Below are 24,361 nucleotides of genomic sequence, written 5' to 3'. Positions count from 1 at the left end.
CAGATTTCGGGGATGGAGGGGGCTGTTGTTTTGAAAGGTTTTTTCTTATGTGAAGTTTAGTAGTTTGGGGAGAGTTGGATTCCCCTGTGTGCCCCGTGTCTGAGTCAGAGAGGAGTGAATGAGTGAGGGGATGAATAATGCAGGTCAGGATCCTATTGTTTGGTGAAGCCCCCCCCCCTTCATGCACAGGAGACTTTGTGAAATATTGATTCACCACTTTAAAGTTGTTGTGTGGATGTTGCCTGAGCTTGTAGGATGTGAGTGGAGATTTTTCTTCTCCTTTTTTAAAATAGACTGAGGATCTCCCCCATACATCAGACTCTGATTTTGGCCACATTTTTGGCCCAAGTTTCCCTCCGCAGCTTCAAAACAAAACAAAAACCACATTACGCCTGGACTGAGGCATTGAAAAATGTTCCGCCACAACCACTCTCTGTATAACTGGACCGGGTTTAGTTGAACTGTTAACTGTTTCATGGTACAAAAGCCTGCATCTAAGGAAACTATTTATTAAAATAAAATAAAAAATTGTAATCATTGCAACTGGCAACTGGGCAAAGTTGATCCATTATCTGTCAAAATATCCAACATATCATCTTAATAGACCTTGTGGCATGATGACTCTCTCAGCTATTGTTTCTTAATTCAAGACTGAACTTCAAGAACATTTTCAGCTATTCGTTTAATCACTTTCATAAAAAAATAAGTTGACAATGTACATGTAATAGTATTCATTACACATAGCACCTTGGAAACTCCCAGCAGAGAAGCTACTGTGTTAGCCCTGAGTGAACTTGCACACCTCAGCCTTTGTCTAGTGGGATTACTTGTCTTTTGCTATAGCGCCAGTGGTGTGTGACAAAACAGCAGCTCCCTTCTTGCAAGTGTGCTTACGATCCTGCCCCTTGCTGGGTTAGCTAACTGCCAAGCATGTCCCATGGGCGCACGCTAAATGTCAAGTGGCCCAGATCTGTCCAGGGTGACTAGAGCAAGGTAAAACAGAAGAGTCTTATGGAAATGACAGATGACAAGGTCAAACAGTGGATGGTAGGGGGGGGGGGGAGACAGCAATTTTGGAGCAACATTGTGAGAGTTTTTTGGGGTTAAAAAGGGCGGATCGTTAGGCCAGGAGGTGAAGAGAGCAGGAGTGATGGCGCTGCTGTAATGAAAGGGTATGAGAGAACCTGGCTGTCACCTCTGATCCTCTTCTTTTAACACACTCTGCTACACCTACTCGCTCTGAGCCTGTTCTCTGCATTCAGGCCATGTGTCTCTTCTTTGGAGAATGTTGCTTATTGTACACCATTTTTTAGTCTACAATGTTGGGAACTTGAACATATCCTGCTGTATTCAGACCGTTTTCCGAAATAGCAACTTGATAATGGCCCAACAAGCATAACGAGAAACCTGGTATAACAATGCAGATTGAGCTGGCTGTAGCCTATAGCAGTCCATAAAGCATAATGTCTCACGCTTTATCCTTTCGCTGTTACGCCTCCATTTTCTTTCTGAAACTCAATACCTTCCCTCCTACATGTCATCCTCATTCACATCTGCCAATTCCTCCCACTCACCCTTTCCTCAGCGTATCGGAGAAATCAATGGCAACAGAAAACATTCACTATTAACATTCCAGCTCGCGACTTGCCGAGGGGAAGTGTCTGCTTTTGCTTTTCTTTTTCAGAGCGAGAGAGAGAGAGAGAGAGAGGGGGAAACATTTTCATTGTCCCACAGCCAGCCGGTCCTTGTGTTTATGAAGCGTGAGGAAATTGCACAAAAATGTACATGGCCCGCAGTAAAAAAAAAAAAAACTTTTGGGAGAATATATTCAACAGATTCATACATACCGCGTATTATAAAGCTGGGTTCCATTTTTTTTTTTTACAACAGGAAATGAGTCTGACAGAAAAAGCACAGAGATGCCTATGCCATACACAGTGGGCGTATTAATGTTTCATTGCACGGCTGTGTGTCGTCTGTACTCTACTTTTCTTTCTCTCCATCTTTTCCGTTGCATTTTTATTCTCTCACTCCATGTGTCTTCCTTCACTTTCTCAGCGAAGAGAAGAAAAACATGCCTCATGAATTACTCAACTACTCCAAAGGCAAAACGAAGCCACAGAAGCTTGTGATCTGCAACACTGCCTTTTTAGTTGTGGGTATTCCAATTTTTTTACGTATGGGTTACCCCTTATGGGATACGATCTCTTATATGATCCCTTTGGCGGTTATTTTTAGCCATGATAATGGTGTGGCTACCTAAATAGCAAGACAGTCTGTCAGTCAAACACTTTGATGAAATGTTTCAACGACTATTGGACATAACAGCAAGGAATTTGCTGCAAACATTCATAGTCCCTAAGAACTTTCTCTGATTATTGCAACGAGCGCACCTTGTCAGGTAAAATGAGGTGAATCTGCTGGTCCTTGTGTACGTCCTATGCCAACATTCAGTGACAAATATGAATCAAGACATGCAGGGTACACCATGTTTTTCATTTTTATTGATGCATTGCACACTACACAATACACAACCACATGTAGTCTGCTGGCAATCCGTCTTGTCCTATACTGGAATCTAGACCATCTTCAAAGGAACACACAGACTTAATTTCCTATGAAGGCTCATCTTGTGTACAACGAGTGAGAATATCTTTTGGTAGGAACAAGGACTATAGGGGGCGCCCTTAGCTCAGTTGGTAGGGCGTCCCCCCCATGGGCCTCGGCCAGCAGCAGACCCGGGTTCGATTCCAGCCCGCGGTCGTTCTCTGCATGTCACTCCCCTGTCCCCTCTCTGCCCCATTTCAACTCTGTCTCTACAATATCAATAAAAGCATAAAAATGCCCAAAAAATATCTTAAAACAAAACAAAACAAGGACAATAGATGACAAGAGCCTTCGGCAGTAGATTTGAAGGGACAAAGTCAGTTAATGTCTACAGCTGGAGAATGGCAGTTGAAATAGGGTTGTTAAGTACATGCATAGCAATATAGCATTCCTCTTTCAAGCAATTTGTAAAGCCAGAATGTTTTAATTAAATGCCTCATTTTGCTGTTTGTCATCAAAGCCAGGGTTTTATTTATTGTACAGCGATTTGACAAATGTTTCGGAATGAATGTTCATGTATGGCACTATAGAAATGACAATTTATGTGAAATAAATCGCTTTCTGCGAGGCAGGATTGTAGCAGGAGTGAGCTGTGGGAGTTGAGGACTTTGACATTATAAAAGCATGGACGCTGAATGTATTGTATATGGTTGAAAATCATCAAAGACAGCCTAGGTTTGTGATACATTTTTTTCCCCACACTCCTTTTATTTCTTTCACAACTTTATAAATACAAGAGTGATCTAGCCTTGGATTGTAGATAAAAAAAAAAAAAAACTGAAGTCAAACTTGAATCATGCAGCTCAAAAAGAATTGAAGGTTTGTTCAAGGCTGATAGACGGATGACATGGAGTCACACAGTCTTCAAAGACATGTGGAGAGTATTTTATCCTTGGATAATGAATGGCAGGAAAGCAAATGGCAGCTTATGTTTGTTGACTGTGTCAATGCCAGTTTGCTGGAGCCAGAGTTGAGCCACTTTTTATTTCTTATATATTTGTACCAAATTGCTTTTAGAGAAACCCGGCTTGTTATAACTAAAAACACATTACAAGAACACTATTGCATTATTTATTCCCCTTATGGATCAACCCAGACATTGTATGGTCAATGTTAAACACATTCTAACTCCCCTCCTTTTACTGTTTTTGCAAGAAGTAAAAAAAAAACTGTTAAAAATTCTCAAAATCCTCAGTGAGTGGAAATATCCAGTGTGTGGTTTGAGCATGGGTGTGCCGGGCCCACATCTGCGGTCTTTCACCACGTCAGAAATGACTGCATCCAGTACTCTCCCAATCCCCCGATAGAGTGCAACCGTCTTATTGTTTTCACCATGACCGCGACAGTACGAGGCTGTAGCTTTGAATATGTCAAACGTTCAATCTGTCAATTGCCCGATAGCAAAGTGGGTTCTAGAGAATAAACCAGACAATTTTAAGTCACATCTGCCAACAATTTCTGTTTTCCCAGGACTTCAGTTTTTCTGTCTGTCATCCTGTATCTGTTTAAAGTAGGAACAAAGCATGAGAAAACTGTCTTTGTGGACTCCCGCAGAGTGTGCAATTTCATGCAAATCAGTATTGTTCTGAGGAAGTTCAAGCTTCTACTTAACTGAATTACACACGCTGGGAGAAACCATCTTGGATAGGATTTCAGTGCAACGTTTTCCTTTTGCTTCATGAAGCTGACTAATGAGGTAACATTACAGATGCAGACTGCATATTGTGCTGCTCACTTTGAGTTCTGATACAAAACATCGGACCATGATAAGGTTGCACTACAGAAAGCATCACAACTATCTTGGACTAGACACATTCGGTCAGCTTTGGGGAAACAGGCATGTTCAAATTGTGAGCCCTGTCTGAATCATGGTATGAGACAGGTTAACTCTGCTCTAGTCATGTCATGGTCATTCATGTCGCATAAATTAGACTTATTTTGCACTTGTTGTTTGATATACCAAATATTCTGGTAGATCTGCTCTAGATTAATAAGAGATAAAGTACTGGCAAAACAATATGAAGCGATATTCCACTCCTGGTTACGTCCCTGCATGTATAGACAGAAGATGTCAACAGGGAACTTGGGAGAGAGAGCCTGTAGATTGTTTGGCTTTAAACTTTCCAGAAAATTGCTTTTAAGATAGGAGAGGGTTCCTGGAAATCTGGCGGAAAAATTGACAAGCGTGGTTTGTGTGGTTTTGCCGAAAAAGAACCCAAAAGATCTCAATCCTATATACGCATCAGACTCTAAAAAAAAAAATGGCTTCCTCATGTGCATTGAACATCTTATTCTTGATAAAATGTTTCAATACAAGTTGTTACCTTTTTTGTCATCGGTAACTGATTGGTTTTCTAGCGTGGTGTTTGAGAGAAAACACTTTGCATGACTTCCTCTGTGGTTCCACATGCCTCAAAGGAGCAAAGGACCATGGGAGATTGCTGCTTAGTGTAACAAACAGATGTGTCGTAAGCTGTACATTAACTTCAAACGTGGCCCCTCTGCCCGCCTCTGTCCTGTGGCATGTAAATGTGCAACCCTGCCCCATCTACGTGTGTGTTTTCTTGTTCTGTTCTACAGGACGTACATGCCCCGGGAAAAAAAAACTGCAGCAGGGTTGTGTCAACCATCTGTGCAAGTCATTCCTTATGGGGGCAACATCACAACATATAAGCTCATTAAATCAGCACTTGCAAGGGCATTTTCAGTAATCTTTGTGGCGGAACTAATTTTAGGACAGGTTTGCATAAATTGCCCTTTGAGTGACCCCCAAAGCAATGTTGTACGGATTTTTGAAAGGATTTAACATTAATCTGCCTAAGGCTGATGTTGTTAATCTTGAGTTCAGGCAAAAATATAGAGAAAAGCAGTTTGAATATATAGCTCCTCACGCCAGTTTATTCGGCAGTTTGGTGGAAAACAACCACATTATTAATAATTTATTTCATATTATCAATGGATAGGAATACATATGTGTATTGCTTATGGTGACTCAGGCCTACAGAGCCTTTTAGACCCTAACTGTTTTGATTTTCTCATCATCACGGCAATACAACTCACCAGCAAAACAGAACACTGCACGCTACCTGGCCAGCACCAAACAGCAGACTAGTTAGCAACTAGCTGTTGAACATAGTGGATCATTCAAATGATTAAACCACACATATAGCAATTCAGAAGATGGAGGAGACCAAAACCAAGACAAAAAGAAAGTATTGAGTAAGAGAGTATTGGACAACTTCAAATGTTTTTCTTTGTATTAAAATAAGAAATAGTTTTGTAATGAATTCACAAGACGATGAATGATGCATCCGATGTTCAAGTCCATTGAGTTGACATATAGGTAAGAGACCCTCTAACCTAAATACACCACAGGGGTGGTTATTCTCCAATTTAGGTGGAGAATAATGTCACAGTGAACTGCAAAGTAGACTTTGCCCCACGACATACTAAGTGCCTGATTAAAAAAAGGAAAACGACATCAACATTTGACATTTCATAATTTTGCCGGAGTGCACTAAGATTGCCCAATTATTAACAAAACCATTCACTGGCTTGACACTTTCAAAAAGACAAAATCTCACACGCAGTTTACAACACACTTTTAGGTTTTGCCCTGTGTCCAGCCAACATATCTCAACCATAATCCAAAAACCAGGCCAACAAGCTACAAACAACACCATTTTGTACACCCACTCAGTGAGACCTTTAGGTTTTGCTCAATGTTGCGACCTTTCACTAAATGAAGAGTGGGCTGCGGGTCGCTAGAAAAAAGTATTTAAGATTTCATGTGGCTTTTGAGAGCTTTTTTCCATCCGATTCATCTGACAGACCTTAATGCTTACTAAGAGCAAAAGGCTGCATTGTTCAGAGGTCCTGCTTGGTAAGAGTAAAAAAAAAAAACACTTATACAGATGTAGAAATGAAGTACAAGAATCAGAGAGAATTAAATATACATGAAGGGAAGTGGATGCTGCGGTTTGCCTTTTTTATATGAAAAGCTCTCAACATGATCAATTGGGAATTTAGAGGCGAATTCATGAATTTCATGAAGCAAATATAGAAAAAGCTATTTTACGCAATGGGATAACAGAACACCGTTATGTTTCCCTGACCTTCTAAAGTGAAATCAAATAGAAATAAAGATTATACCTGTCAATTTCTATTAATTTTTTTTTTCTCTGGGATAATCCTGCAGCCCAGATTTAAAATAAAAGCAAGGTTGATGCGTTTAAAGAGACATGACTCTGTTATTTTAAATAATGAATTGAAATTTAAATTAACTCTGCATGAGGGACCTCCTTATACAACATTTAAAAAAAACATACAGAGACACACACACTTGCCACATGTACAAGCTGTATGCGAAAAAATGGGTGGGGAGAAACATTATTCAAGACACGCGATGGAAAACAGGTGTTGGTATACTATACTGCGAGGGCTCGGAGACCTATAACCCCTTTACCGACGTGTCAACAGTGCCACACATGTGCAGCTCGTAAAATAACGCAGGCACAGAGTTAGAACCAACCGCAAGACCACAAATGTAATGGATTGGATTTGTGTTGATACCTGACCACACACACATGAACAATTGAGCCCAGAACTGCCCACACAACCTATTGTTTCTGTGTGTGTGTCAGTGTGGCTGCCTGATCTGTGTTTGAACCACCTATTTGGACTAGTTTTGTGTGATTGTGTGTGCATGTGTGTGTGTGTGTGTGTGTATATGTGTGTGTGGCAGGGACTTTAGGCTGGAATATGGTGAAATGAGCAGCCCAATTTTTTTCGATTATCCTTGTTTATTCTTTATCTGTCTGCCTATAGCATTTTTAAAGGTGCTCCGAGGAACTTTCAGTATTAGTTAATTCTTGCACTCCCTTTTGACTCCCAAAAGCTGTAGTGTTTTTACTGCCCCAGCTGTTGTTCCAGGGTGAGCGTACCCATGACAAAGGCATTAGGAACAACTTTGTTGAAATAGCATTCTTTGCAACAATGGTCTTGTTTGCTGTTACATGTAATCTATGATCATCAAAGGAACAATTAAACTGTTTCAGGAATATTCAAAAGTTCATCGTGACACCTTTAAGGTTATGTTCAATGTTACTATTGTTGGAAATATCAGTGTTGGACCAAAACAAATACAATCCACTTCAGTGAAGATGCAGATCTCAATTTTCTAAATTTTTATATTTTTTTTGTGAGTATGTGAGGCCAAATACTGGTAAACTCCTGTGCAATAACTCATTTTAAAGTCTGAAATGAACAAGTTACCAAAACCACATTTTACTGTGCATTTTGAGGCGTTTTTCGTCAGTCTAGGTCGTGAGTCTTGCTCATTAACCTCGTTACACTTTGAACTGGTCCTGTGGGAGCCCTGAGCCATCTATGAGCCACAGCCCGTCTGCAAATAACTCTCTGTGTCACGGAGAGAACTCCCAAAGAGAAGCCAGCCATCTTGGAAGCGACATCACTCAGTTAAACTCTGACATTTGAGAAGGACAAGTCGATTCCCCGAGGACCCTTCATATGTCGGAGTCACCATATGACACACCAGTATGTACACCACCACTTGCTATTAAGCCAAATACTTTAGTCATGCTTTAAAGTTAATCAGCATATTACATAAAATGCATTAATTTCCCAAAAATGTAACGATGACGCTTCCGTCTGCTGCCGTGCATACACATGATTCTATCACATACACATTCCTAAGTTGTCAAAACTCCGCTTGCTGAATTCCTCATGTGCTATTTACTTTGTGCTAAAGGTGAATGAGTAATTGAAAGTGAATGATTACAGGAGGAGAGAGGACAGATTTGACTTTTACTAAATGCAAATGAAGTCGGGCGTTCATTAGGGGATTGCGCCGAGCCACTCGAATGAGGAAAGGGGGAACAAGGAGCAACAGAGTGCACAGGAGCCACCCATTTTATTAATTGTGTTGGTTCTAGCGGTTGCCCTTTGGAAAAAGTCAGTGGACTTAATTAAATTAGCGCACACGCTCGGAGGAGGGAGCAGTAGGAAATATCCCTATAAAAACAGCGTCTCGAAAGCCCTCAGTCCCTTATCTAGTGAGCATGAGAGCCACAAGGAAAAAGAGTCCTTCACTTACTACTATACTATCTAGGTTTAGCAAGACTTCACATATAGGGGTGGTTAGGTGGGATGGTACAGGTGTATGTGCTTGTATGTTTTAAAAAAAAAATATTGCTATGTTTCATCCGTGTAGTTTTATGGGTGATTAAACGCCCTTAGAAATTAGCACTATAGCTAAACATGCTGTGATGTGTTGTTCGAGTTACTACCGTATGTGGTAGCATCCGTCCCGTTTAAAATGAAAATTAAATAAAAATGAAAAGAATAGCTTTGGAAAACAGCAAAACTGCAGTCTTTTAAACGGACGCGTGTATTGGTGCGTGTGGGGTTTGGTAAACAGCAGTTGCCGATCCGCTCTCCATACTGTACATACAGGGCCCTTTAAAGCCCTCAGGGTCCTTTGGAGTCAACGCGTTCTTTTTTTCCAGGTCAGCTCGCTTACTTGCCTCTCACAGCTGTCTCGCTGCCGACAGTTAGCACAGCGCATACACAGGGTGATTATAGGGTCCAAGGAGTTGGGCACGGAGAAGATGGCACGAAGGCGTAAACGGTCATGGCATGCCCAGTCCCTTCCCCCCTATACACATGTTCCCAAGCCCCCCAGGCATTGCCCAAGGTTATGGGACCCTTATGGAAGAGGCCGATGCACAGTGAGACACGTGGCATGCAGAAAATACACAGCTGACTGGGCTGTGATGTTGCGTTGTAGCCCTATAGGGAAAACAATGCACTTGAATGCAAGGAGAAGGCCACAATGCCGGGAAAATGGTGAGGTCTGGACACAAGATCTCTTTCAGTAAGCACTGCACACAAGCTGCTCCATGATGGCAGTGATTTAAGCCTCAAAATGAAATGAGCTTCAATGGATGGTTGGTACAAGCTGATACGGAAATGTTAGTGCAGAGTTTTTCGGTCATTGTATCGTAAGGCAAGGCAAGGCAAGTTTATTTATATAGCACAATTCAGACACAAGGCCACTCAAAGTGCTTTACAGGGGCAAGATTAGAATACATAAAACACATTATAAAACATTTAAAAGCGAATAAAAGAAGCAAATAACAAAAAATGAAAACTCGATTTAAAAACATTTAAAAGCAAATAAAAGAAGCAAATACAATGAAAATTGCAGGTTAAAATGGAAACAAAAAAGTCGTCAGACTCGATTTAAAAGAACTGAGAGTTGCAGCAGACCTCAAGTTCTCTGGGAGTTTGTTCCAGATTGTTGGTGCATAATAACTAAAAGCTGCTTCTCCTTGTTTAGTCCTAACTCTAGGGACTGTAAGTAGACCTGTCCCAGACGACCTAAGGGCTCTGGACGGTTCATAACTTATCAGCATATCAGTAATGTATTTTGGCCCTATCGTAAAGCTACTAGGGGGGGGGATGACTGTATGGAACGACTGTATTTTGGCAATGTCAATACTTTGCCTTGGTCATGGAGTGTAATGGTTATTCAAGTTAAAAGAGTGTGAAAATATATGCTTTTGAATCCAGTATTCTATTATTAAAACCTCTGAGCTTTCTTGTTGTTGCAAAATATTGTGTCACTGGATTAATGCAACACAATAAGCCGAGACATTTTGCACTACTAAGAGCAAATAGGTCACCCATGCACTGTGGGGTTGGCTACAGGCAACAAAGCCCCTTGAATAAATGAGAATTTGTCTCATTTGGCCTTTGCTATGATAATGTACTTTCTATGATTAATCCCCGAGGACATTGCATCAACCCTGTGTCTTTGATGCGGAATGACTTCTTCTAGTTATATAAGGAGACCCCTATTGGGATGGCTCCATCTACTTTATAAGAACAAATTATGTAAAACATGCCCCTTCTTTGTTCCCAAAATGTCTTTAGAAAAATGCATAAACACATATTCAAATGACTTTGTTGGACAGAACAGCCCCCTAGCTCCGATGCCTTCACAGTCAGCCTATGTACTGGCTCTGTAAATAGAGGGGGATATTTGTTGATATTGCGTCAACTGACACAGTATAAAACACGGTGTAACAGCTCAATATAAGCATACCGTATTTCACTGAACAGGTTTATGACAATAATCAATCAACTTGGTTATGTATCGTTTGTCTTCATGCTCTGAAAATGCAAAAAAGGACTATGGCGGTGTAGCATTGATTTCTTTAATGTTGCTCAAAGGAAAGGGACAATGAACATCGTTATAAATATTCCCTTTAAAATCCAAGGTTGTGAAATACTTCAAAAGGGCAAGTTAAGCATTTTAAATGGTTGGCACTTGTCATCACCATGGTGAATCTTTCCTGCCTCCCTCACCTTTGACCCAAAATGGAGCTCCCCTGTTGTCAGTGGTGGAGGGGTTTGACATTTTTTTTGCATTAAAGTGACCAGGACGCAAAACCTGCATGTATATCCACACACATATACAAACAGTACATATTTGTTTTGCTGTTGCAGATGGGCTAAATGGGCCAACAGCCGGCGGATGTGTGTCAGAGATTCCCCTTCTGATACAGAGTTGACCTCCTGCCTATGGAGATTCAGTAGAGAAACAAGCTGCTGATGCTCACTAAAAAGCAGCCTCGACCTTGTTTGGTTCACTATCAAACTGTATACAGTACCAAGGTGTAAACTAACTTTTCACTTTGAAACATATTGGCATAAATGATTCTCTGTGATGTACAATACTTTGGAGGTTATACACCAAAACTTCTGTGTGAAGGCAGGTTTGCGCCTTGAGGCAGTTAATGGACTGTGACACTGGAGTACCCAGACGTCACTTACACGATGTAATTACACTGCAGATTCCCTTTTAAGTTCCTCTTTAGTGGCTGGTGGCAGCCTATGTGACAGGTCTTCCTTTCCAACCTTTGTTATTTGAAAAATTTGTGATTTAGCTCTCAAAGGCAAAATCAATCAAAATCAAACACATTTTTTCATTCACTTACACAGTGATATGTCTTTTTTCAATGCACCCATGGAGTATTTCAAAGACACTCCAAAAGTAGATAAAGCCCAATACTGCATCTAACTTACTACATTTAGTCAAATTTGAACAAGCCACATACTTCTCAACCTCCACACATATACCATGTCATGCCTGGGTTATTTTGGAGTTAACCATTCTTCTTACCATCTTAACGCAGTACAGGACATGTGACAAAAAAAAAAATACACAAGCCGTACACAGCTGGAACGCTGCTAATACAATGAAAGCAAATGGCCCACTCACTTCTTGGTTGGCGTAATGTAAGACACGACAGGCCTTTCATAATAAGTTCCGCTTCAGCCGAAGAAAGGATGAAAGCAGTGAAAAGTGCCAGAGGTTGGCATGGAACACACATAGGCCGATCTTTGAGTGCTGGGGAGATATTGTTGCAACCAGCACAAAAGCAATAAAGCTTTGAAATGTCTTTGAACGCCTCATGGGAGCCACACTGTACAATGTCTATTCCTCCCTCAATGATCACTCACGCTGTTGTTGCATTGTGTATAGCACACCCCACAGACCCTATCAGAACCAATGTGCAACAGGAGGGCCATTTCGCCAAGTTACGCTTTCAGCAAGAATTCAAAAATGGATGCATAATCTAGTGCTAATACACAAAAGTATGAAATAGTTGTCACTCCAAAGCATGGCTCATGCTATATTTCACTTGCACCGAAGCATATGATTTCTTCCCTTGTGGAGTTTGACTTGGAAATTGATCATGTTTTAAGTGACAATACTGTAAGAGGAACATAGGTCATGCTGTCTTGAGGGGGGGTCCAAATTGCTTTCCTCAAGCAGAGTATGGGCAAATGGGTTAATCTTATCAGGCACATTTGCGCTGGCTGTACTGACAGTAAATGTAAGCCAAACATAAGGAAAGGATCCTCATCGGCTTTAACTCCATGCCATTGGCCTGGTTTGTATGGATACATCTGTGTATGGACCTGCGGGGACATCACAGGATGGCCAGAGTGTGCCAAAAAGAAAAGAGTTTCCACACATACTTGAGGTCTGAATGTTTTGAAGCTTATGGATGCATCTGTTCTCTCCATCTATGCTCAGGCTATCAAAAGAAATACTGGTTGAAGGTAAGTTGGGGTAAACACTGCACTGTGTCTCACCTGTCAATCAAGAACACATGACCACACACACAACATTTTTTAAACTCTTACTATTCTATCAACAAAAACATATCAGTTTAAGTTACCACCAACTCACAAACATATATATTTAAAATATCATATTTTCAAGTGCTCCCATTCAATGTATCATGGTAAAATTGCCAAGCAAATGCAATTTAAGCAATAGCAATGTGAGCTAGCATGACCATTAGTTGACCTTTTAATATGTTTGGTGGCCCTAAATGACTTTCTCTATATATGTGATGTTGATTGCAATGCATGCCTTTACACATTCAAATACAGTATACACTGCTTTCGGTTACCAAATCTCTCATACATTCCAGCTCATTTGTTGTTTTTTCATTACAATTATACACATGTCTTGATAATGTGCACACTATGATATCATCAGCAAACAGAAACAATGGCTTAGTCCTAAATGGTTACTGTAGCATACCATTTAAATGTGGAAAGGTTAAAAGGTCCCACAAACGGCATTATCAAGTCAGAGCAAGAGTCTCTTGTCCATTCACGTGCAGAAAGATAAAAAGCATAAGCAATGACATCTCATTAAAAGCCTTCTAATGAATGAAGACATTGTGGACACAATCTGCCAGAAGTTTCTGAATTGTTCTGCCTGGAAATGTAATTATAATCCTGATTCAATGACTTTTCCTTTTAGCCAAGACCAAAGTGATATGTATATATATAAAAAAAAAAATTTGCATCATAATGGACAGAAATAGCAGCATTTGGATAATCAAATACTTCATATTAGTCTTCTAAGTCTTGGCGCTTTGGGGTAAAACTGTGTTGTGTTTTTAACGGTGGAGTTTGAGTTTGAATATGAACCCATCTGCTTTTCCTGCAGCTCTGTGCTTCTATTCCCTAGGGAGACCAACACTAAAAGTTCAAAGCAAGTCAATGCTGGGAAAAAACTGGAAAACATGAATAAAAATGTCGGGGGATTGCCTCATCTCTCTTAGAGAGAAAGACAAACATGTATGGATTGTGTTATCTTGTATAATCAGAGATTATGCACAGCACGATCTCTTCACTTAATTGAACTGACTTATGCAATTGTGTGTCTGCGCTCACAATACATTGTGGGACTTCCATTATCCTCGTTGGTACTGTATTAGCTGAGTTTGTGTAGCCAACTGCTCTTGGAAACTGAACACATTCTTCAGTTTTCTTATTTTATTTTTATATAGGCCAACTGTAAAGCACTTTGTGTTACCTTAACTGTGTATGTAAAGTGCTATATAAAAAAGTTTGATTTGATTTGATTTGATCTGAAGTGGATCAATCCCCCAGGCAGGGCCAAGAAGCTCAATGTTCCACTTCACATAATGGAAGCAAGAGTTTTCCCAATAGCTGGACAAAGCACTTGCAGCGTTGCTTTTCCTCAGCCCTGCTTCACGCTTGCCTGAGCCTGAACACATGACAAGGAGGACCCGAAGGCACGGGCTGGGGGTTGGGGTGGGGGGTTGCTGAACAAGAGGAGGAGGGGAGATGCAAGAAAAATAGTGTTTTGATTTGCGTGTACGCGGAGTGTGTGTGGATGCATGAATCTGCGTCCTCTCTCTCTTTCTCACCTTTTTTTTCTTGCCATCTCTCTAATTGACTCATTTTCCCTCACTTTCTCTCTCTCTCCCTCCCTCTCTGCCTCTCTCTCTCTCTCTCTCTGCAAGGTTGCTCACTATTGTTTTGTCAGACTGGAATCACTGCACGCTTCTCTTCTTTTCTGTCGGAGGACCATGTGAGGCAGTATAATGTAAGTGCCTCCTTTGTTGCTTAATTCACTGTCATTGGGAACACTCCTTTAAAAAGGCAGTAGGTTAAGTTTTCTTTTCTGTTTTTTCTCGCAGCACACAAACAATGGGATGGCATACGTCGGAGGGGTTGGAGTTGGGTCGGGACGGAAGGGGTGGGGGTGTTTAGGGGGCTTGATTGCTCCATGTGGTCCAAGCGTGGGAGTTGAATGCACGTGTTTGCTGCTGTCATTCTCCTCAGTGGAGCCTAAGCGCAGCTTTGTCTTAAGTTTTAAACCCGATTTGTTGCATGTGTTGTTTATTGGCTTCTGGTTTGCTTTGTCTGCATTTGGTAAACATAAGCTCACAATGCTTAATCATTGGTTTACAAGAACTTACATTTAACTGTAACTAGATCACTGAAGAGGCTGACTTTCTGAAATGAACACTAGAAGCACAAGCACACTACATTTTTCATCAATAGTTTTCTATTAATTTATGATAGTTACTAATAGTTACACATGCCAAAGTTCATACACAATTTATTTTATAATTTCATTATTCATGAATGCTCTTTGTCCTTGTATAGCTCACTAAACAATCTGCTTGAGAAACATCGATACAATACAATACAATTCACTGTTGCATGTCAAATTTACAGATTGCTATGGTTAGGTTCTACCACTAGCTTGTTAGCTGTTCCCAGAATGCCTTTGTTTATTTATACCAACATATTATCCAATTTATTCTTTGTTCTCCATGTGCATGAGCCAGAGGACAAATTGCTTGTCTGGACTCATTTCCACATTATGGAGGGCAATGCTCCATACAGCTAAATCTTCCGCTTGTCCGTATAACAGGCCTTGTTTGTTGACTTTGTCAGTCTGTGTGGTGACCTCATTGGATTTGAATTATGATGATGCATCTTACGTTTTAGTCAAACAAAATGTTGAAATACAAAGCCAAGGGCGTCTACTAGCTTGTTCCATGAGCTGTCGAAAGTTGCTTATGCTAAATAATGCAATACATGTTTATAACGCTCAAGCACAATCCTAATACATATTCTATAGAAGCAACAACTTTTATTGAAAAAATGCTCTGTGTCTTATTATATTGTACCATAATGATAATTATTGAGGAATTACCCAGTTAAACTTTATTATGGATAATTTCTCCAAACTCCTTCAAGATTGTATGACTTCTTGTGAGGTTTCACCTTACCATGCTTCACTGAAATGCAACGTGTCTGAGATGAATTGCAACAGACAGCCAATGAATAATACGAACAGTGTGTACATGCTGTTATCAATTATGGACAATTTTGCTGAGCTGACAGCTGCATAGAGGTCTATGGTAAACATGTGTTTACCTGCATTACTCATTAAAGATCTCCTATTATACTACTTTTCTGGTCTTAATTTCTCATTAATGACTCCTATAGAGCAACCTGACACGAATCACAGCACAAAAAACTATGTCGATTTTTGGGAAGCTCTTCCTCTTATTTGGGCGATTTCAGCATTCTCTGTCCACACTTGGCTTCGTCCTTCTCCGCCCCCTCGCCCCCCTCCTGCCAACCCCACTCCGTTGTGATTGGTTACTTTCCGGAAGACTTTCAGCAGCGCGTGGGCAGATTTGAGCAGGCAGGTGGGGGCATGGCCAGAGTGTGCCTGAGCACGTTGCAGCAATACCATACATGGAAAATCCGGATTGATCTACGTAAATAAACCCTGGAAATTTGTGAATCTCGACCGACTGCCCTGGTCTTTAGAGCTCTGCACAGCCACCCCAGACGGTCAGCAGGGAATACGTCTTAATTCATGTAAGTCATTATTTGACACTTTAGTATGGTTAAACATGACTATAAATCATTATAACAACGTTTATAGGTCATAAAAGTTGAAAAAACATAATAGGTGCTCTTTAAGGAGGTTATATCATTATATATTATTTTATATACAATATATATGCCCTTAGGTTATATATTAAAGGGCAGTGCACAAACACACACAGCTCTATATATTGAATTATGATATAACATGCATTACGTCAGTGGGATTTCTTTATGGATGATTGAGCACCTTGAATACAACGTTAGTGATAAATGTACTCTTCTTATTCTAAAAATCATTACATACGTAAATTTCCCAAAAAACAAGCATGTCTTTTAGATTGATGACAATTCATATATGCTCCACAACTTTTAAATGGTTTTGGGAGCCAGAAAGCTAAAGAGAACTGAAGAAAGTCTAGAGAGAATCCCCTAAATTTCACTCATTAAGGACACAACAGAAGAAGTATTGAGTCTTTGGAGGAATTGTTTTACTTAATTCATAAGGCCTGATAAGCTTTAACTGATTCTTATCTTTTATAGAATAGGTTTTCAGAAGTCCTGGTACTGAGTTTGACCTTTTGCTTCATAATGGATGGAATGCTTAGTTAATTATTCACTTCTAGCAGAGCCAACAGAAACCATTTGACGTTGCCATTACCGCTATGATCATGGAGATATGTGCAGTTTATAGCATGCCAGGCCCCATTGCACCCACTAGGTTCCCTTTATCAGTGCTGACATGTGGAGATGGAGGTGTTTGTCAATGCATCAGCATGTGACAGTCAATGCATCAGCATGTGACAGTTGCTACTGAGTCTGAGCTAAAATGAAGTGAGATGTGTGGAGAAAGATTTGGAAAAACTGGCAACTGACATGGAAGAGAGTTTCCAGGCTATTTAGAGTGAGGAGTGGAGGTGTTGGAGAAAGCCTATGGCTTGATAGTAAATTAAAAGCACAGGTAGTTCTTTTAGGGTCCTATGTGGTCCGGTTTCAATTGAGCACTATGCAATGAAACGTTGTCCCAACTGATTGCTACCCAGTTCTTAACCTCTTTATTCCTCACATTATTGCTTGTTGTTTATGAAAAGAGATCTTTGCCCATTTGAATATCAAAATTCCCAAAAATATCACAATTCAAATTCTTCCAGTTGAAGTCTGAACTGATTTTGGCGTATAGGCTCAAATTACCTTCAGTTTCAACACCCTCTTTGCCATAATTGGAGCCCGGCAGGATTTCATGCCAGCAGGCCCTGGCATCAGTGACTGCCAATGCTTCCAATCTTTTTCATGCCCGGCCAAACCCCCCACATTCCAGATATAAAATCCCATCTCTCCGCTGAGGACTCCAGGGCTTGGCATTCAGGTTTCCGATTCCCAACAGTCGTACTCTGGCTCGTAGCCATCTCTTGTCTTATACCAAAGCTCAAGAAGATGAGTTTGAATAGAGAGGAAGGCCCAGGGAGAGAGTTTTTAGAGAATTTTGGGGGGCGTTTTAAATGCAAGTAGAGTCAGTTGTTTATTTGCAATGACCCCCTTTCATCCACCCTGGGGCTGTTGGACTGTATGAATGGACTGGTTTGTTCTCCGGATGACCAAACATGGCACTCGAATGTTTTGTCTGCACAATAACAAAGCTTGAGAGAGCCAGAGACACTTGGTGATGAGATGGACCGTGAACTAGTCAAGTGCCCTGTTCCCTCTCTAGACACAGGGCTTTGGCTCCACTGCAGCATTGGGCTATGTTGGCGTTCCAACTCCTCTCTCAATACATTGTGTGCCTGTGCCAGCCACTGCAAAAACAATAGTGGAACCATACCATTTTTGACTGTGTTGGGAACCTTGGACACACACTCAGACACTCACACTGACTAATACTGGTGTGCATATATACACACAGGACATAATATTATTACAGACCTAGCTGTGAGTGAGCAAAAGCGGTCAGCAGCATCGTTGAAATTCTGCCTCAAATTACTCTAATCACAATCGTATCAGTGTTATCTGCCTAGTCGTATGCCTTCACTTTTTGATGCATCATTTCAAGTATTGCTCTGTTATTCTGCCCTGAAAAGTTACCTGCAGCCTATAGTTGCACTTAGATGAAGCTTCTTTTTGAAACTAAAACTAACAATTATGAAGAACATAACTTTCATGAGCATATTACCAAGAGCCTATTCCAAAGGCCAGCAAAACATATTCCAAATAAATCATAATTCATTTGTATTATCAAGCCTTAAGTTCATTTAGCGCTTTTGCTATCATAACTTACGTGATGGCAAAAGTACCTGATTGCTAAAAAAGCTGTGTAAACCTTAAATAGTAGCTTGTAGGGCAAGTTGAGAGTACATTTGTTTGGACACTACTCCTCCTCATTACTCCAGAGTAGCTGAAAAGGCCAAGACAAACAGTATAAACTTGCCAATAAATGATTACTTAAATTTACTGGACAAAAGTACTTCTCAATTAGGTAACATGGGGGCTGTAGATGAAGAAAACTACATATATTGATTTACTTATTTAATTTACCCCCTAGCATCAAATTCCTATACTGAAACCGGAAAGCTTGTAAGGGAACTGGGGGCTTGATCAATCATTATAGATATTGTCAAAAAGTACACAGCATATAGACAGCCACAGATTTATGGGGTTGCCTGTGGTGACCATGGTTCACTAAGTGCATCAGAGAATAGGGTGTGAAAACAGTGGGTCACTTCTGACGCACTTCTCTTGGCATTAGGTGGATTGCTACATTTGATAAAATGGAAATCTTTAGTCATTGCCAAAGGCAAGGCAAGTTTATTTATATAGCACAATTCAGACACAAGGCCACTCAAAGTGCTTTACAGGGGCAAGATTAGAATACACAAAACACATTATAAAACATTTAAAAGCGAATAAAAGAAGCAAATAAAATAAAAATGGCAGGTTAAAATGGAAACAAAAAAGTCTTCAGACTCGATTTAAAAGAACTGAGAGTTGCAGCAGACCTCAAGTTTTCTGGGAGTTTGTTCCAGATTTTTGGTGCATAATAACTAAAAGCTGCTTCTCCTTGTTTAGTCCTAACTCTAGGGACTGTAAGTAGACCTGTCCCAGACGACCTAAGGGCACTGGACGGTTCATAACGTATCAGCATATCAGTAATGTATTTTGGCCCTAAACCTTTTAGTGCTTTATAAACCAACATCAGTATTTTGAAATCAATTATTTGAGTGACAGGAAGCCAGTGTAAAGACCTCAGAACTGGGGTAATGTGATCCACTTTTTTGGTCCTAGTGAGGACTCGAGCAGCAGCGTTGTGAATTAGCTGAAGCTGTCCGATAGATTTTTTTGGAAGGCCAGCAAGGACACTGTTACAGTAGTCAAGTCTACTAAAGATAAATGCATGGATAAGTTTTTCTGAATCTTGCTAAGACATAAGCCCTTTAATTTTTTATATGTTTTTAAGGTGGTAGTAGGCTGATTTATTAATTGATTTAATGTGTTTCTTGAAATTCAAGTCGGAGTCTACGACAACACCAAGATTTCTGGATTGGGGTGTGGTTTCTAACATAACGGATGTAAGCTGTGCGCTGACTTTTAATTGTTCATCCTTGGCACCAAAGACAATTACTTCAGTTTTGTCGTTGTTTAATTGAAGGAAATTCATCCAATCATTGATTTGTTCAATGCACTTACTCAGTGCCTGTATCGGACTGTAGTCTCCTGGTGATATGGTTATGTAAATTTGTGTGTCGTCTGCATAATTATGGTAGCATAATTTGTTCTTATTCATAATCTGAGCTAGTGGGAGCATGTAGATGTTAAACAGAAGAGGCCCAAGAATGGAACCTTGCGGGACTCCGCATTCAATATTTGTCCGCTCGATGTGAAATTGCCTATTGACACATAGTAGTCTCTATCCTTTAAGTAGGATTCAAACCAGCTTAGTACAGTTCCAGAAAGTCAAACCCAGTTTGCTAGTCGATCTAGTAATATGCTGTGGTCAACTGTGTCAAAAGCGGCACTGAGATCCAGTAAAACTAAGACAGAACTTTTGCCACTGTCTGTGTTTAAATGGATATCATTGAGGACCTTAACCAGAGCAGTCTCAGTGCTGTGGTGTTGTCGAAATCATGACTAGAAAACATCAAAGCAGTTGTTCTTTGCTAAGTAGTTATTTAGCTGTTGATAAACAGCTTTTTCAATGATTTTACTTAAAAATGGTAGGTTAGATATGGGCCTATAATTTTTCATGAGTGATGTATCTAGATTGTTCTTTTTTAGGAGTGGCTTGATGACTGCTGTTTTCAGGGCCTGTGGGAATACACCTGTCTGAAGGGACATGTTGACAATTTGTAGAACATCTGATGCCATACAAAGTTGTACTTCTACGAATGAATGCATTTGTAAAGCCCTGTAAAAATGTGATATCTGTTTCAATAGCAAACGTTAGATGTGTCTCCATTAAAAATAAAAGAAGGTCTGTATTGCCTCGAGAAAAGACCTCGATTTGACATCGGAGCCAACAGAAATGTATCTGTTATTGTCGACAGAATAGAATGTTCACAAAGTCTCTGTGCCTGTGCAGCTTTGTACGCCATTGATTACCACTGTAACTCTGGGTGCATACTGCTGCTTGCATTAATTGTCCCTTTGATTAGCTGACGCCCAATGTCAATTTGCTGACCTATAAGCAGAAGTGGGTTGATGTGTCCTCGTGGAGAATTGATAAATCAGCAGAGAAGTGTTAGGACATCTGTTTTGCCAGAGCTGGAAATGTCTAGTTCAACATTACAAATGCAGCTACAAATGGGCTCTTTTACCACTGTATCATGGTATTACATCATGCTCCCCCCCCCCCCCCCTCCCCCTCCTGAAAGTGACTCCAGGAAAAGATTTGGCCTAATTATAGGGAGCAGGTTTTCCAGGTGCTGCGTTGTGCTTTCTACCCAACATTTCAAGCATATCGGCCTGTTCTCATTCTCTACAGCTTTCTTTACTTTGGGGTGAAAAACAAAAATTCAAGCGATGCTTCAACTTTTTTCACTGAACTGAAAGAAATAAAGAGCAGATCCGACTTAAACAACAACACACCCACACAAAGGAAGACTAGCCAAGACAAGGAAGGCTGATAAAGTTCAGATGTGTCATGCCACGTCTCAAGGCGCTACCACCCAAATAAATCCCAAGATTCATACATTTTGGGGCCACAAACGAAAACACGATCAAAGCCGACACGTACGAATGTATTGTTAGCAAGAAAACCAATTCAGTAAAGACAAAAAATAGATTATATTGTCCAAACAGAAATCCAATATGGAGGCTTGTAAAGAGCAAAGCGGACAAGTCAGCTTTTATGACCAGCTATAAAAAAAACTAGTGGATGTGTGTGTGTAATGTCTGAACAAAACTAAGAGGCCTGATAGATGTTTACCGGAGATCTGATTGCTATTGGTCCAAGTCTTAAGGGGAAAACCACAGGAAGAATGGGCCTAGCCAAGAGGATAACAGTCACTTGGAAACCGCACTGTCTTGGAAAATTGCTTCCAATACAGTGCTTAAGGGGACTTTAGCTCAACAATCCAACAATTTAATTGCACAATTAGATGAACCCATACAGTATGCACACACACATATGCATCCGTTTCAAAATAATTAAACCATTCATTGCTTTAATTGGAAGCATTTAGTTTATCAGAGTTCTTATTGTCATATTTGATCTAGTAGTGCCTGTATGACGCTTAAACAAAATACTGGGATTCTCTCTTTTTTAGCCACAGTGTTAGTAACAGATTTGTTTTGTTAGACAGAATTTGTGCTGAGATGTACAAAGTTGTGCATTCTAAGGGAGTGCAATGCAGTGTCACAAACGCTCTGATAGATTGCCTTGTTTGTTTTGGAGAGCACACAAACAAGGGCGGGGACGGTCCGAGCAATGTCTCACTCTAAGCTTCGGAAAAGTGCCGTGGGTTGTTTATTGATTGAACCTCTGAGGTCAACATATGTGTGTGTGTGTGTGTGTGTGTGTGTGTGTGTGTGTGTGTGTGTGTGTGTGTGTGTGTGTGTGTGTGTGTGTGTGTGTGTGTGTGTGTGTGTGTGTGTGTGTGTGTGTGAGAGAGAGACACATAAGGACCTGTGTGTCTTATGCTGGCAGTATTTATCTATGCTGGTGGTAAGAAGAATCGAGGAGAGGTGTTGGCCCTGCCTTAGGGGACAGCTCGCGCTCGAAGGAGAAACAGCACATGTAGTGAGGGCAAGCAACTATGTTGGAAGAAAATGTAATTCGCTTTAAGAAGCTGTCCCCTGGAACACAGCTCTGTGGGCAGGGCCCGCCCTTACCAATTTGGCGCCCTAGGCAAGATTTTAGCTGGCGCCCCCCATTGCATTGCAGTCAGGTCCACCACTGATTATACACTCACACATAACTGGATAGCTTTGTCTTTGACATTTCATTTTATTGTAGATAGAAAATAACCCACAAAATAAAAAACATATTACAAAACAAGTGACATAACATTAAAAAATGAATACAATATTACGATTCGCACAGAAAAATGCAGACGTTAAAATTTAAAGTGATAATCTATTACAAGTATAGTTTAAATAAATCATAACTTTGCATTCCACACAAAAGCTATATTACAAAATTAAATGACAGAGACCTCTGCTTTGTACTGCTATTTAACTTGATTCCAACAGAGAGCTGTCTACATTTAGATGTTAAGACCTCATCTTCATATCTCAACAAGCTCACCTCACCTTGCTACAGCCTGACTACTCTTGCCTTTGGGTCTATTGGTGAAGCCTTTATTCCTCTTGCTGCATCACTGGGCTGTGCTCAGGTGGAGAAGATGTCTACAGGACAGGTGGCCCAAAGTATTTCAAATGAAAACCTGAAGAGAAAAGAGAAGTACACATGTTGTTACATTATTTATATTAATATATGGTGAACAGCTTTAAAATGGAAATTAGATAAGATTAAACTCTTGTCATTAAAATGAAATGCAGTTTAGCGTCCAACCGGAGTGAAGAGAAGCAGTAACTAATGGAAAACTATAAGGTACAATCAAACGGAAAAGTTTGCCCCTGCTTTTTATTAAATCAGAATCAAGCCTTCTGATGATATCTCATGGCTTTATGTATAGCACTTTGATTTAACTTGTGTTGAAAAGTGCCTCACAAATAAACTTGACTTGCCTCAGGTAGGCTGTGCAATATTAACAGTTATTATACTGTGCACTTTTAACACTGATGTAAACTAACACAATAAACCCAAGGTTGACAACCATTAATTATAGTGGAAAAGGAATATCTTTCTAATAACCATTACAAGCAGTGCAAACTTTGGCAAGTTATGACAGGGGATGTAGGCTACCTGAAAAATCTTTCTAAATGTCTCTGATGAATTTAAGCTGGGAGTAACGTTACCCATCTTCCAAAAGTAAGCTAGCAAGTTAACACACTGCTCCTACAACGGCTAAAACAATGCAGCATACTATTCATTCATCACATTAACGTCACTGTAGGCCTACCTCTGTCTTTGTCACATTTTTCCTCCTCTTCTTTTCCTTTTCAGTCTTCCCTTGGCACGAGAGAGCTTTTGTCTTTTGGACATGGTGTGAGCTCTTTTCTTCCGGTTCCAACCGGTGAAGTTACCGTTCAGATACCTGGCTGATCGCCAGAAATCTGGAAGAGTCTATCGGAGTTTATAGTTTGTCTATCCTCAGTAGTTGTCATATTTTAAGCTTAACTCATATTTTGAAATTACAGGATTAACAGCATTAGTAAAAAGTTTTTTTTTTAAAAGTTTTTTTTGTAGCGGCGCCCCCTGTGGATGGATGCGCCCGTAGCATTTGCCTATACTGCCTAGGCCCAGGGCCGGGCCTGTCTGTGGGCTAGCAACACTACCTGTCTTTCTGACTGTCTGTCTAAATGCTGTATTACAAGTGACTTTAGTTATCTGTCTGACCCCTTGAACCCCCTTCATCAGAGCAAATCA

The 24,361-nt window shown here is 40.4% G+C and overlaps 1 protein-coding gene across 1 annotated transcript in view; it reads left to right on the top strand.

Annotated features, from left to right (window-relative positions):
• The first annotated feature begins 14,401 nt into the window (after positions 1-14,401).
• The window catches only part of LOC307269816 (E3 ubiquitin-protein ligase Midline-1-like), a 53,830-nt gene continuing 43,870 nt past the window's right edge, over positions 14,402-24,361 (top strand). Inside the window, exon 1 of the mRNA XM_080052880.1 lies at positions 14,402-14,572. The gene's annotated coding sequence lies outside the window, so the exon portion shown is untranslated. The remainder of the gene's footprint in view (positions 14,573-24,361) is intronic.

Source organism: Ammodytes marinus (assembly GCF_949987685.1).
Source record: "Ammodytes marinus genome assembly, chromosome: 24".
Classification (NCBI taxonomy): Eukaryota; Metazoa; Chordata; class Actinopteri; order Uranoscopiformes; family Ammodytidae; genus Ammodytes; species Ammodytes marinus.
This window is presented reverse-complemented; position numbering and strand designations above follow the sequence as displayed.